We start from the raw sequence: 14,803 nt of genomic DNA on the forward strand, positions 1-14,803 counted from the left end.
TCCTTTTTGGGGAGTCCCCCAGTCCGTTCTCGGGATATCATACACCAAAGGAAACATGAGAGACCAACTTGATGGAAACACACGAGACAGTTTATTATCAGAGCTCCGGGGCCTACATGTATCTCACACAGGAGACAGCGGAGTGGACCCTGAGGCTCAAAAGTTAGGGGGTTATATAGGAAAATTCAAGGGGTTTTGGCATGGTTACACATGATTTGCTGATACAAACATTGACGGGGGATTCTGGCACGCAGAAGGGGCTTTTTGGCATACATACAGCTTGGGCCATCAGCAATGTAAGAGGGCGATTTATTTTGTTAGCAGGAGGTCACTTCGACATTAGAAAACTGCATCCAAGAGACAGGAGACAGGAGACTCTAGTCCAGATGGTGTATGACCCATAGGAGTTTTCCCAGGCATGCCCCTTATCTTTTATGGCCGGTCTGTTTGTGGAATGACTCAATCACAACCTTGCTTCAAGCTTGTCCAGCGTGCCCGGGCTCTAAGTCTGCCTGCTGCCTCAACTATGGATTCTGAGAAATCCTAGCTCCCTTCAATGTCTACCATTTATCTGTATTATTTTTCAATTAAAACCTTCACTATTTCAAGTTTTACTTAATTTTTTCACAAATATTTTCAGTAAATCTTTCTACTAACTTTTTCAATTAGTTTAGAAATATTTTATATGTCTAATATTTTATCTGTATTATCTTTTCTGATATCTTAAATTATAGTACATTTCCCGTATATTACTTCAATTGTATTAGAAATATTTTCCATCAAAATCTTCAATTTTATTAAAATTGCTTCTAGGTTCTTGGACAATGTTCTAGGTATATTTTCTATGTTTACAATTTTACTATTATTATTTTCCAACTAATTCTTCAATTTTAACACATATCTATATATATTTCTTCAATATTACTTGAATATTAGTTAAGAGAAACTTTAATTTTAACAGAAAATATTTTTATTTAATTTTTCAATTATTTAGAGATGTTTTGATGTACACAATAGTATCTGAATAATTTCCCATGACCAATCTTTAACACTACTTTTCTATACACTGCTTCAATTTTATCAGAAATATTTTCCATGAAAATCATTAATTTAATAAGAAAATGTTTGTAAGTGCTTGATTTAGTAAAGATGATTTATCTTTTACAATTATTATTTTCCAAAAGATTCTTCAATTTTAACACTTTATTTTTCAATTTTTTCCTAAAACTGAGTGTGCCTACACATTTAGTTTTCTTTGTCAACTTTTTATGTGTATTTATTTTCCCTGCCAAATCTCAATTTGAAATAAAATTTCTGTATATTTGTTCAATTTTATAAGAAGTATTTTCCATGAAAACCATCAATTTGATTAGAATTTTTTTACATGGTTTGTCAATCAGTTTTGATGATCTATGTGTCCAATTTCATGTGTATTATTTTACATCAAATTCTTCAATTTTAATACATATATTTATATATTTCTTCAAATTCAGTGAAAATGTCACATTGGCATCACTGACAGTCACTCAGAAACTGCTTGCCCTGCCCCTGACTTCACGCCAACCCCACCCCTCGCCCATCTATTTCAGCCCAGGGCGGGAGCCATGTTGGATTCCCTGTCACCCAGCAACCGCTGGCCGCGCCCCCTGACATCCCCCGAGCCCCATCCCCACCCCATGACCATGCACCTCAGCCCCTGGCGGGCGCCATGTTGACATCCCTGTCCATCACCCGGCAACCGCTGGCACCACCCCTGACGTCACCGCAGTGCCCGCCCTCATCCAGCCTCCTGGAATGTTGTCATTTCCTGTCTTTAATTTTTATGAATGAAAGTGGGCTGGGAGTTTGAATGTGCACATTGGTCGGAGGTCTGGCTGAGGCAGGAAGGAGGTGAGTGTGCGCATTTACAGCTGCTGGGAATGCTGAGCTTCCAGGGCTCTGAGCAGCTGGGCCTGGAATTGTGGAACGGGACCACATTCTCATGCGCATTCGGATGAAGATAGGGCTCCGTGCTGCAGGTGTGTGTGAGCCATGGAGTAACTCTGCGCTGCTAACCTCCTATCGTCTATGCAGACGCGGTCTGTGAGTTTGGAGAGGCCTGGCAAGATGTGGGCTTCCCGCTCTTGGAACGTTTGCAGTGGGGCAGAGTGCAAACCCTCTCTGTGTTCCTCCAGGCAGGGACAATGGCCGGGCAAAGTGTGGGCATCCCGCTCTGCTCTGGAAAGTTTGCAAGGGGACAGAGTGCAAAACCTCTCTGTCCTCCGGGCAGGGACAGTGGCTGGGAAAGACGCAGGCTTCCCACTCTGAAAAGTTTGCAGGCGGTCGAAGTGCAAACCCTCTCTGTGCTCCTCCAGGCTGGGACAGTGGACCAGCAAGGCGTGGGCTTCCCGCTCTGGAAAATTTGCAGCAGGATGGAGTGCAAACTCTCTCTGTGCTCTGGGCAGGGACAGTGGATGGGCAAGGCACAGGCTTCCTGCTCTGGAAAGTTTGCAGTGGGGCAGAGTGCAAACCCTCTCTGTGCTCCTCCAGGCAGGGACAGTCGCCGGTCAAAGTGCAAGCTCCCCGCTCTGGACAGTTTGCAGTGGGGCAGAGTGCAAACCCTCTCTGTGCTCCAGGCGAGGACAGTGGCCTCCTGGCGTGACCCTCCTGTGGGAATGGAAGGCGAGTCTGGTCGCCCTGGATCTCTGGGCTGTGTGCCCGGCCCTGGCTTCTGGCAGTGAGCTGGTAAGACAGTTAGGGAATCCACAGGCCAATAAACTACATCCTGATCCTTAATGACACAGGCTGGGCTGAGAAAAGACAAAGACCTGGTAGAGTTTACAGAGGTCTGGGCTGGTGCTTTCCCAAGGAACATAAATAATCAGGTTGGAGGTGGGTGGGGTCAAGGGCTGTAGGTTGGGTGGGCGGGGATAGGTCCCAGGGTAACTTGTTTTTGTTGTTGTTGTTGTTTGTTTGTTTTTTCAATTTTGTTAATTATTTCTGTAGTAGGTTTTTTTTTTATTGCTTTATTTTTGATGCTTAGTATTTCAATTATTGTGCAGTAATGGGACTTTTCCCCAATCTCTTTGGTATTTTGCATGCTTTTACATTAACTCTGGCTATATATTGATAATAACTCTGGCCATTCTTACACAGGCACCTTCTTTAGTTTAGGAAATTTTCATTTAGGATTTTATTGGAAATGTTTTCTAGATGTTTATGCTGATTGATCTTCTTCACTCTCACCCTCATCTTTTCCTTCTCAGGTGTTCCCTGTGGGTATGCAGCTTGAATGCTTCTCTGTTTCATGCCCTGAGCTCTGCTGTTGAGTGCTGTGAGGGGACCTCAGGGAAGCTCTGAAATCAAGACATGGTGAGTACAGGATATCTGCCCACATGGGAAGGAACATGCAGCTGAGCAGTGGGTGCTGGGGTTGTGGATCCTCTATGGAGTTGGATTGGAAGCATCATTAAGATGTGACTTCCTGTGAGGTTTCTATTGCTGCTTCTTAGCTGCTAATTCAGGCCATGAAATCTAAATACCTTAAATATCATGGTTGATTGTAATTCTGTCCAGAACATCTGGACTAGCTGCTTTCCTGTAGCAGCATGAGTGCTTTCTGTGACTATGCAGGACCTGGGTCTGGAATTTAAAAAAATGAAAAAAACTTTCTATCAGCACTTAACATCATTATTATTGTTATTTTGGATTTTCAAGATAGTTTTTTTTTCCTGTGTAGCCCTGGCTGTTCTAGAACTTGCTTTGTAGACCAAGCTGGCCTTGAACTTACAAGAGATCTGCCTGCCTCTGCCTGCAGAGTGCTAGGACTAAAGGCTTGCACTACCACCACCATGCTTAAGAGTTCAGGACATACTGAACTCTTGGTGGCATACTGATCATCATGTTTGGGGAAATTTAATTTACAGTTATGATGAGAATTAAGTATCTGGGTGGTTAAGATCATGTTCATCTACCTGTAGAAAGGAATGTGAGTTGATATCACTTAATAATGGCTTTCCCTGTTGTGCTACCACAGATGACAGACAAAGCAGCTCCTTCAGCATTGCTGATGGAGTCCATGCTGACAGCAACATGGACTGAGTTGGATTACACATGTGTGTTAGGCATTAGGGATTCTGTACACCACAAGTACCCTGTACAGAAATCACTTTGATAACTGTCATGGCTGCTGCTTTTGCCTGGTGTGGAAGAGATGATGAGAGTTTATATATTAAACAAATGAGATAGTGGAGTTGATGTGTTAAGCAGAGAGCCTGGTATCTAATCAGTTATGGAGTGCTCAGGGCATGGTTATATTAAAAGCTTAGGTTGGGTCTTATTCAAGAATGCATGAGTATATTTTAAAAATAGCAACAGTGCATTTAAAATGTTGACAGACCCTAAAATTAAATGTCTTAAAGGAAATAGGACAGATTTTTTTCTTCATTTTGAGAACACAAATAAAATAATAATGAGTGAATATCCCAGATGTCTAGAAAAGATAAAGATGTGTAAGCTTTGACATTTTTTCTCCTTAAAGGCCTTCATTATAGACATGCAATGAATAGGATTTGATTCAAAAACTAAAACCTTAAAATATTTTTTTTATTTAAAATACAAACATTTGGAAGTGGGATTTACCCTGCAATAAAATGCAGAAGTGTGACTCCTGAGACTCAGTCTTAAAGCATCAGCCAGTGAGCTTGCTGTGAATTAAAGTGCTGTTCACTTGTCAGGATGAGATGAGGCTGGGGGGAAGATGATCTAGAAGGGTCCTCAATGGATTGTTAAGGGGATGGTCTTGGAGCATGTTTGAGACTGGTGGGACATTTGGCATGCTTGTCAAGGTTTTTTGTTCATTTGGCTGTTATTCTGGGTTTTTGTTGTTGTTGTTTGCTTGTTTTGTTTTGTTTGGTTTTTTGAGACAGAATTCCATTATTAGCCCTTGCTGTCCCTAGATCTTATTCTGTAGACCAGGCTGGCCTCAAACTCACAAGAGATCTGCCTACCTCTGTCCCCCAAGATCTGGGATTAAAGGTGTGCACCACCACTGCTTGTCTGTCCAGGTTCTTTTTAAATATGGGAGGACACAGATTCATTTTCTCTATGATTTGAGATAGGCTTATCTGGAAAATCTGTACTAATCCAACTGTATTTTGCTTTTTAATTTGCCACTGTTGAAAATGTGCTTACTAGTAATAGTGCTCAATAGTGTTTCCCTTATGTTTCTAGCTTTTCTTATGAGGTTGTTTGAGAAGGGAGCTTCACTTTCCCTGAGCCCAGAATTTAGACAAAAAACATAACACTTGGTTTGTTTTTGTTAGTTTTTTTTTTTTTCTTTCTTTTATTGTTTGGAGACAGTGTTTCTCTGTATAGCAGAGGCTGACCTGCCTAGAGTGAGACCTAGAGAATAAAAAGTACTGGGCTCAGTCCCTGGTGCACACACAAACACACACACACACACACACACACACGTTAGCAGTTAGAACTGTGACTACCTACTTTCTTGTGTGTGTGATCTTTGCAGGTGTGCACCAACATAATTGAGAGAAATGCAAACCTCGAATGGAATCAAGTTGTCAATCTTCAGATCAAGGTTTGACTTTCTTTTCTTTCATAAAAACTAAGAATATGGGGGGTGGAGGAAGAGCTCTTTGAGGGCCACTGGGAGGGGAGCAAAATTCGGGATGTAAATAAATACAATAATTAATTGATAAAAATAAATTTTAAAAAGTTATACAAAACTAACTTGAAGAACATTGGCTCCACTAGTTAGCAAATTAATGGAGAAATAATTACCACTTTCTGTTTCTCCTTAACAGTTTCCCTCCATGTGTGAAAACATAAAACTAAGAGTATATGACTGGTGAGTTGAAAGTGTGTTGGATTCAGCATTTACGAGTTAAACATCTGGGTACAGACAGCATCACTTCAGCACCTTTTAGTGATTTTGCGATTCTTCTACAAGAAAGCTAAACCTGGAAGTGGGCAGCAGAGGGTTCTTTAAACACACAAACAGTAAGTCAATAACAATAATAATAGAAAAGGCTTTTCAGAAAGGTTTTAGAAATCTTGGTTCAGTTGTTCATAAACAAAATAAAGAAGGTAGTCACCTGAAAATGCTCAAAGATAAGAAATTAAGAATCTTATTTCCATTAGGCTGTCCAAATAGGCCAGAAATAGAGTAAACCAATTTTTAGGAAGAATCATAAAGATGTCTAAAAACAACTATTTGTTATTATTAAAAAGGAAAATTGAAAATGTTACTTACCTGATGTGGGGAGAAAAAAATTATCAAGTTAGGCACGGTAGCACACGCCTGTGATTCTGGCACTTAGAAGGCTGAAGGGAATTGTGAGTTCTAGGCTATCCTGGCTACATAGTGAGGCTAAGGCTCAAGAAAAGAAGGGAAAGTAGAGGGAGGAAGGAGAAGGATGGGGGGATTTATTGAAGAATTCTTATTAGATCAACCTCTCAGGAACCAATTGGTCACCGTAACCATTCACAGGATGTTCTTGTTGGATGGAGTGTTAAATGACAGCCCTCAGCCCTCTGAGGAAGAGGCAGAGGAACACATGTTATCCTCATCTCCATGGTAACACCGAGGGGCAGGGACTGTTCTCAGCCTCAGGCTACAGTGAGGACATTTAGGCTCAGAGGGGCCAAGGTAGCTTGGCCACAAGCACTTGATGATTACAGGCCCAGCCAGGCTCACATACTGTGAGGTAACCCCACATTGCACATTTCTTTGGTCAAATGCATCTGACTTTCATGTTATAACAAGCTAGGTGGATGAGAGACCCTTGTTTAGTGACCATGTCATAACTTGAGAGCTGCAGCCGAGATCTGAGGACAAAATGTCCCCTTCTTTGTTTTTTTTTTTGTTGTTGTTGTTGTTTTTTGGTTTTTGATTTTTTGGTTTTTTTTTGTTTGTTTGTTTGGTTGGTTTTTTTTTTTGTTTGTTTTGTTTTGTTTTGTTTTTGTTTTTTTCGAGACAGGGTTTCTCTGTATAACCCTGGCTGTCCTGAAGCTCACTCTGTAGACCAGGCTGGCCTTGAACTCAGAAATCCGCCTGCCTCTGCCTCCCAGAGTGCTGGGATTACACGTGAGCACCATCACTGCCCGGCTTAAATGTCCCCTTCTTTAATGTAAAAATTTCAAGACATTGGGAATCCCCAGGTCATATACTGCAAGAGATTCCAGGGTATGAGGGACCCTTGAGAGTATAGATTTAGCGCTAGTTTAATGGCTTTGGTAGGGCCTATTGACTCTAGAACTGGATGACTGAGCTATACCAGCATCACCTGTGGTGTCTATGAATGTGGGCGTCCCTGCCCTTTGCTGGCCCCTTCAAAGCATGGGCATAGATAAAGACACAAAAAGAGTCCCAGCTTCCTTGTGGGATCCTTGGGCCCAGATCTGTGATTGCATATACTGAAGGGCATTGAAAAACGAAGGGAAGGCTAAGGATTCTAAACCTATCTGATGAGGCAGAAAACATTCAAACCTGTGTTTATGATTGACTACCTCTAATATTTTTCTAACAAATTACCTGGAATGGTTACTTCCTATAAGATATTATGCTATGATCTTTCCCTCAAACAATGAGGCTTAGGCTTCAGAGAGTGTATGCCATTACATCGTTAATGAATAAAAGGAATGAAACAGATCAATGTTCGTAGTACATTCCCAACCTGAGTCCTCTCTAGGATGTCCCTGGAAAGGTGGACATTCATATTTGTACTTATACTGAATATTGGCAAAAACATTTCCCACAATGTAGGTAACATTTAAACTTTAGTCATGAAGCTGTGCTCTGAGAAACAAAATCTGTCATATACTAGGTGATCAATGCACATTTCAATTTAATTAATTGATAGATCTTTAGATACAGCCCATTATACTTAAGCCACTTTAAACACCATAAAATTACCATATATATGGTAAGATATAGCTAACTATTTTATACAATATAATTACAGTCATATACCTAGTCTGTTCCTTTTTGTCAATGATGTCAATTGTAGTCATTTGAAAATCCTTTGACTTTTCAGCTAACCTTAATTTCATGACAACAGAACGCATGGTCTGACTGAATCAGGGTTTCTAGAGTGACCACAGTGCCAGTGGCATAAGACTTGCAGGTGTAGTAATTGTGTGTTCACTCCTGGCTTCTAGCTAAGGTTTCCTGAATTGAGTTGGGGCAGATGAGGGTGGGAAGTTCCCACTCAATCCTCAAGTACAGTGAAGTCTGAGGCCACTGGACAGTTTTTGTGGTCTAAAGTCTTCTACCTCTTCACTTAATATTATTTATTAAAGCTATACCTTTACAGGCAGAAGACATAACCTCTTGTTTTACACAGGGACCGCTTATCAAAAATGATGTAGTCGGGACAATGTACCTGTACCTCTCTAAGATCGCTCCCTCTGGGGGAGAAGTAGAAGGTGAGTGATCAAGCGACCTGAGGATCAGAGATCAGCAGGATTCAAAGCTTGTAGAAAAGAACAATGTCAATTGCAATGCTCAGGTAGTGCGATGGTCATCGATCGAGTAGTACACAGAATGCATGAGCTGTGGCAGTCACTTAGAAATCAGGCTTGACGCCTTAAAAGGCAAATGTATCTGGGCCTGATGGTGCAGGTCTGCCACCCCAGCTGCAGAGGACAATAAGGCAGGAGAATCACACTTTGGACCTGTCTGGACTACAAAGGAAGTGTCCCTCCAACCTAGACCACTTAGTAAGACCCTGTCTCAAAACAGTAATGGGAGATAAGACTGGCAATGTGGCCCATCTTTAGAGTGAGACCTAGAGAATAAAAAGTACTGGGCTCAGTCCCTGGTGTACACACACACACACACACACACACACACACACACACACACACACGCAAACACACACATGTTAGCAGTTAGAACTGTGACTACCTACTTTCTTGTGTGTGTGATCTTTGCAGGTGTGCACCAACATAATTGAGAGAAATGCAAACCTCGAATGGAATCAAGTTGTCAATCTTCAGATCAAGGTTTGACTTTCTTTTCTTTCATAAAAACTAAGAATATGGGGGGTGGAGGAAGAGCTCTTTGAGGGCCACTGGGAGGGGAGCAACATTCGGGATGTAAATTAATAGAATAATTAATTGATAAAAATAAATTTTAAAAGGTAATACAAAAGAAACTTGAAGAACATTGGCTCCACTAGTTAGCAAATTAATGGAGAAATAATTACCACTTTCTGTTTCTCCTTAACAGTTTCCCTCCATGTGTGAAAAAATAAAACTAAGAGTATATGACTGGTAAGTTGCAAGTGTGTTGGATTCAGCATTTTTGAGTTAAATATCTGGGTACAAAGAGCATCACTTCAGCACCTTTTAGTGATTTTGCGATTCTTCTACAAGAAAGCTAAACCTTGAAGTGGGCAGCAGAGGGTTCTTTAAACACAAAAACAGTAAGTCAATAACAATAATAATAGAAAAGGCTTTTCAGAAAGGTTTTAGAAATCTTGGTTCAGTTGTTCATAAACAAAATAAAGAAGGTAGTCACCTGAAAATGCTCAAAGATAAGAAAATAAGAATCTTATTTCCATTAGGCTGTCCAAATAGGCCAGAAATAGAGTAAACCAATTTTTAGGAAGAATCATCAAGATGTCTAAAAACAACTATTTGTTATTATTAAAAAGGAAAATTGAAAATGTTGCTTACCTGATGTGGGGAGAAAAAATTATCAAGTTAGGCATGGTAGCACACGCCTGTGATTCTGGCACTTAGAAGGGTGAAGGGAATTGTGAGTTCTAGGCTATCCTGGCTACATAGTGAGACTAAGGCTCAAAAAAAGAAGGGAAAGTAGAGGGAGGAAGGAGGAAGATGGGGGGATTTATTTAAGAATTCTTATTAGATCAACCTCTCAGGAACCAATTGGTCACCGTAACCATTCATAGGATGTTCTTGTTGGATGGAGTGTTCAAATGACAGCCCTCAGCCCTCTGAGGAAGAGGCAGAGGAACACATGTCATCCTCATCTCCATGGTAACACTGAGGTGCAGGGACTGTTCTCAGCCTCAGCCTACAGTGAGGACATTGAGGCTCAGAGGGGCTAAGGTAGCTTGTCCACAAGCACTTGATGATTACAGGCCCAGCCAGGCTCACATAGTGTGAGGTAACCCCTCATTGCACCTTGCTTTGGTGAAATGCATGTCTGACTTTCATGTTATGACAAGCGAAGTGGAGATGAGACACTTGTTTAGTGACCATGTCATAACTGAGAGCTGCAGCCGAGATCTGAGGACAAAATGTCCCCTTCTTTGTTTTTTTTTTTTTTTTTTTTTTTTTTTTTTTGTTGTTGGTGGTGGTGTTTGTTTTTTGTTTATTTGGGGTTTTTTGTTTGTTTGTTTGTTTGTTTTGTATTTGTTTTTGTTTTTTCGAGACAGGGTTTCTCTGTGTAACCCTGGCTGTGCTAGTGCTCACTCTGTAGACCAGGCTGGCGTCAAACTCAGAAATCCGCCTGCCTCTCTCTCCTAGAGTACTGGGATTACAGGTGTGCACCATCACTGCCCGGCTTACATGTCCCCTTCTCTAATGTAAAAATTTCAAGACATTGGGGATCCCCAGGTCATATACTGCAAGCGATTCCAGGGCCTGAGGGACCCTTGAGTGTATAGATTTAGCCCTAGTTTAATGGCTTTGGTAGGGCCTATTGACTCTAGAACTGGATGACTGAGCTATACCAGCATCACCCGTGGTGTCTATGAATGTGGGCGTCCCTGCCCTATGCTGGCCCCTTCAAAGCATGGGCATAGATAAAGACACACAAAGAGTCCCAGCTTCCATGTGGGATCCTCGGGCCCAGATCTGTGATTGCATATACTGAAGGGCATTGAAAAACGAAGGGAAGGCTACGGATTCTAAACCTATCAGATGAGGCAGAAAACATTCAAACCTGTGTTTATGATTGACTAACTCTAATATTTTTCTAACAAATTACCTGGAATGGTTACTTCCTATAAGATATTATGCTATGATCTTTCCCTCAAACAATGAGGCTTAGGCTTCAGAGAGTGTATGCCATTACATCGTTAATGAATAAAAGGAATGAAACAGATCAATGTTCGTAGTACATTCCCAACCTGAGTCCTCTCTAGGATGTCCATGGAAAGGTGGACATTCATATTTGTACTTATACTGAATATTGGCCAAAACATTTCCCACAATGTAGGTAACATTTAAGCTTTAGTCATGAAGCTGTGCTCTGAGAAACAAAATCTGTCATATACTAGGTGATCAGTGCACATATCAATTTAATTAATTGATAGATCTTTAGATACAGCCCATTATACTTAAGCCACTTTAAACGCCATAAAATTACAATATATATGGTAAGATATAGCTAACTATTTTATACAATATAATTACAGTCATATACCTAGTCTGTTCCTTTTTGTCAATGATGTCAATTGTAGTCATTTGAAAATCCTTTGACTTTTCAGCTAACCTTAATTTCATGACAACAGAACGCATGGTCTGACTGAATCAGGGTTTCTACAGTGACCACAGTGCCAGTGGCATAAGACTTGCAGGTGTAGTAATTGTGTGTTCACTCCTGACCTCTAGCTAAGGTTTCCTGAATTGAGTTTGGGCAGATGAGGGTGGGAAGTTCCCACTCAATCCTCAAGTACAGTGAAGTCTGAGGCCACTGGACAGTTTTTGAGGTCTAAAGTCTTCTACCTCTTCACTTAATATTATTTATTAAAGCTATAACTTTACAGGCAGAAGACATAACCTCTTGTTTTACACAGGGACCACTTACCAAAAATGATGTAGTCGGGACAATGTACCTGTACCTCTCTAAGATCGCTCCCTCTGGGGGAGAAGTAGAAGGTGAGTGATCAAGCGACCTGAGGATCAGAGCTCAGCAGGATTCAAAGCTTGTAGAAAAGAACAATGTCAATTGCAATGCTCAGGTAGTGCGATGGTCATCGATCGAGTAGTACACAGAATGCATGAGCTGTGGCAGTCACTTAGAAATCAGGCTTGACGCCTTAAAAGGCAAATGTATCTGGGCCTGATGGTGCAGGTCTGCCACCCCAGCTGCAGAGGACAATAAGGCAGGAGAATCACACTTTGGACCTGTCTGGACTACAAAGGAAGTGTCCCTCCAACCTAGACCACTTAGTAAGACCCTGTCTCAAAACAGTAATGGGAGATAAGACTGGCAATGTGGCCCATCTTTAGAGTGAGACCTAGAGAATAAAAAGTACTGGGCTCAGTCCCTGGTGTACACACACACACACACACACACATGTTAGCAGTTAGAACTGTGACTACCTACTTTCTTGTGTGTGTGATCTTTGCAGGTGTGCACCAACATAATTGAGAGAAATGCAAACCTCGAATGGAATCAAGTTGTCAATCTTCAGATCAAGGTTTGACTTTCTTTTCTTTCATAAAAGCTAAGAATATGGGGGGGGTGGAGGAAGAGCTCTTTGAGGGCCACTGGGAGGGGAGCAACATGCGGGATGTAAATTAATAGAATAATTAATTGATAAAAATAAATTTCAAAAGGTAATACAAAAGAAACTTGAAGAACATTGGCTCCACTAGTTAGCAAATTAATGGAGAAATAATTACCACTTTCTGTTTCTCCTTAACAGTTTCCCTCCATGTGTGAAAAAATAAAACTAAGAGTATATGACTGGTAAGTTGCAAGTGTGTTGGATTCAGCATTTTTGAGTTAAATATCTGGGTACAAAGAGCATCACTTCAGCACCTTTTAGTGATTTTGCGATTCTTCTACAAGAAAGCTAAACCTGGAAGTGGGCAGCAGAGGGTTCTTTAAACACACAAACAGTAAGTCAATAACAATAATAATAGAAAAGGCTTTTCAGAAAGGTTTTAGAAATCTTGGTTCAGTTGTTCATAAACAAAATAAAGAAGGTAGTCACCTGAAAATGCTCAAAGATAAGAAAATAAGAATCTTATTTCCATTAGGCTGTCCAAATAGGCCAGAAATAGAGTAAACCAATTTTTAGGAAGAATCATCAAGATATCTAAAAACAACTATTTGTTATTATTAAAAAGGAAAATTGAAAATGTTGCTTACCTGATGTGGGGAGAAAAAAATATCAAGTTAGGCATGGTAGCACACGCCTGTGATTCTGGCACTTAGAAGGGTGAAGGGAATTGTGAGTTCTAGGCTATCCTGGCTACATAGTGAGACTAAGGCTCAAAAAAAGAAGGGAAAGTAGAGGGAGGAAGGAGGAGGATGGGGGGATTTATTTAAGAATTCTTATTAGATCAACCTCTCAGGAACCAATTGGTCACCGTAACCATTCATAGGATGTTCTTGTTGGATGGAGTGTTCAAATGACAGCCCTCAGCCCTCTGAGGAAGAGGCAGAGTAACACATGTCATCCTCATCTCCATGGTAACACTGAGGTGCAGGGACTGTTCTCAGCCTCAGCGTACAGTGAGGACATTGAGGCTCAGAGGGGCTAAGGTAGCTTGTCCACAAGGACTTGATGATTACAGGCCCAGCCAGGCTCACATAGGGTGAAGTAACCCCTCATTGCACATTGCTTTGGTGAAATGCATGTCTGACTTTCATGTTATGACAAGCGAAGTGGAGATGAGACACTTGTTTAGTGACCATGTCATAACTGAGAGCTGCAGCCGAGATCTGAGGACAAAATGTCCCCTTCTTTGTTTTTTTTTTTTTTTTGTTGTTGTTGTTGGTGGTGTTTGTTTTTTGTTTATTTGGGGTTTTTTGTTTGTTTGTTTGTTTGTTTGTTTGTTTTGTTTTTGTTTTTGTTTTTTCGAGACAGGGTTTCTCTGTATAACCCTGGCTGTCCTAGAGCTCACTCTGAAGACCAGGCTGGCGTCAAACTCAGAAATCCGCCTGCCTCTGTCTCCTAGAGTACTGGGATTACAGGTGTGCACCATCACTGCCCGGCTTACATGTCCCCTTCTCTAATGTAAAAATTTCAAGACATTGGGGATCCCCAGGTCATATACTGCAAGCGATTCCAGGGCCTGAGGGACCCTTGAGTGTATAGATTTAGCCCTAGTTTAATGGCTTTGGTAGGGCCTATTAACTCTAGAACTGGATGACTGAGCTATACCAGCATCACCTGTGGTGTCTATGAATGTGGGCGTCCCTGCCCTATGCTGGCCCCTTCAAAGCATGGGCATAGATAAAGACACACAAAGAGTCCCAGCTTCCTTGTGGGATCCTCGGGACCAGATCTGTGATTGCATATACTGAAGGGCTTTGAAAAACGAAGGGAAGGCTAAGGATTCTAAACCTATCAGATGAGGCAGAAAACATTCAAACCTGTGTTTATGATTGACTAACTCTAATATTTTTCTAACAAATTACCTGGAATGGTTACTTCCTATAAGATATTATGCTATGATCTTTCCCTCAAACAATGAGGCTTAGGCTTCAGAGAGTGTATGCCATTACATCGTTAATGAATAAAAGGAATGAAACAGATCAATGTTCGTAGTACATTCCCAACCTGAGTCCTCTCTAGGATGTCCATGGAAAGGTGGACATTCATATTTGTACTTATACTGAATATTGGCCAAAACATTTCCCACAATGTAGGTAACATTTAAGCTTTAGTCATGAAGCTGTGCTCTGAGAAACAAAATCTGTCATATACTAGGTGATCAGTGCACATATCAATTTAATTAATTGATAGATCTTTAGATACAGCCCATTATACTTAAGCCACTTTAAACGCCATAAAATTACAATATATATGGTAAGATATAGCTAACTATTTTATACAATATAATTACAGTCATATACCTAGTCTGTACCTTTTTG

General features: G+C 40.9%; 1 long non-coding RNA gene across 7 annotated transcripts; it reads left to right on the plus strand.

The window, feature by feature from the left end:
* The first annotated feature begins 1,626 nt into the window (after window positions 1-1,626).
* On the plus strand, window positions 1,627-12,692 carry LOC127674898 (uncharacterized). Of its 7 annotated transcripts, none has more exons than XR_007975386.1 (3): window positions 1,627-1,890; window positions 12,327-12,395; window positions 12,624-12,692. It is a non-coding gene; the product is annotated as an uncharacterized LOC127674898 (long non-coding RNA). The 7 variants fall into 7 exon arrangements; XR_007975389.1 differs by lacking the exons at window positions 12,327-12,395; window positions 12,624-12,692 and adding exons at window positions 8,935-9,003; window positions 9,230-9,297; XR_007975387.1 differs by lacking the exon at window positions 1,627-1,890 and adding an exon at window positions 1,897-2,018.
* Window positions 12,693-14,803: the final 2,111 nt, after the last annotated feature.

Source organism: Apodemus sylvaticus, chromosome X, assembly GCF_947179515.1.
Source record: "Apodemus sylvaticus chromosome X, mApoSyl1.1, whole genome shotgun sequence".
Lineage (NCBI taxonomy): Eukaryota > Metazoa > Chordata > Mammalia > Rodentia > Muridae > Apodemus > Apodemus sylvaticus.